Source organism: Priapulus caudatus, unplaced genomic scaffold, assembly GCF_000485595.1.
Source record: "Priapulus caudatus unplaced genomic scaffold, Priapulus_caudatus-5.0.1 Scaffold1652, whole genome shotgun sequence".
Taxonomy (NCBI): Eukaryota; Metazoa; Priapulida; class Priapulimorpha; order Priapulimorphida; family Priapulidae; genus Priapulus; species Priapulus caudatus.
The window spans coordinates 4,906-6,204 of record NW_014578713.1 but is presented as its reverse complement, the minus strand read 5'-3'; positions in this window follow the sequence as shown (position 1 = coordinate 6,204).

The window sequence follows — 1,299 nt, the reverse complement described above, 5'->3', positions numbered from 1 at the left end:
TGTCTAGTGTCTAGTGTCTAGTCTATAGCCAAGTCTCTACCTAGCTATATTATCTTCATAACCACTTTAATACATAGGTCTACTATCTCTATAAGGCCACCATTTTTTATTTTGTTGGTTTACAGGATTTTTGTTGTTGTTGTTAACTCGGTAGGGTTAAAAAAAAAAAAAAAATTGTTGTTTTGTCAGATCAAACAAGTCAAAATACAGTGACACTGTTATACATGATATTAAAGTATTTTAAGAAAACTAAATGAAAACAAAACTCAACTTGTAATTATTTTTACTTTTATTATAAACTATTTGTTTATGAAATGTATTTGTTTTTTACATTTAATTTTTTTTTATTCATATTTCTTAGAGAAAAGGTCGGCGAGAATAAAAAAATACAGATTTTCAATTATTATTATTTTTCGTTTTTCTTGAAAATTCGGGTCGGCGGATCTGTAAACCAACAAAATAAAAAATTCTCGCCTAACTAGCTTTATACGTAGCTCTACTGTCTAGTCTACAGCCAGTTCTATATCTAGCATTTATTATTGTATTGATAATCATGGGCCCGTTGTCAGAAACAAAATTAGTCTTAACACTAGTCCTAACATTAACAATTTCTCCTAGACCGTCGACATCACTTTGTTTCGTATTGTTATGAGGAAATCTGCTACGATTTTTCACTCTCGCAACTTCGCAGCGTTTCTGTCAACGGTCTAAGAGAAAAAGTGTTAAGACTAATGTTAAAGGCCGCCGCACACCAGCCGATTTTTACAAACAATGAAGCGATGAAGCGATGAAGCGATGAAGCGATGAAGCGATGTAGGTGTGCGCGTTCATTTGTAGACGATTTTATTTTTATCGGGTGATCGTTCCAAATCAAACATGTTTGATTTTGAACCGATGAGCCGATGAGCCGATGAGCCGATGAGCCGATTTTAAGGCCGCCGCACACCTACATCGCTTCATTGCTTCATCGCTTCATCGTTTGTAAAATCGGCTGGTGTGCGGCGGCCTTAAGACTAAATTTTGTTTCTGACAACGGGCCCCAGCTCTATACTTGACTATACTGTCTCTATAATATATATCAGTATGGCTTTATATTTGACTATACTGTCTCTATAATATATGTGGCTTTATACTTGCCTATAATACGGTCACTAAAACCACTTTATACCTAGTTCTACTCTCTCTCTCTCTCTGCATTTCATAGTCAACTCTCTAAACATAGATCTATACCCCCCCCCCCTACGCTATAACCGTTGTCAGGAACATCACGGGTAGTTCGTAAGTCTGAAATCTCACAAC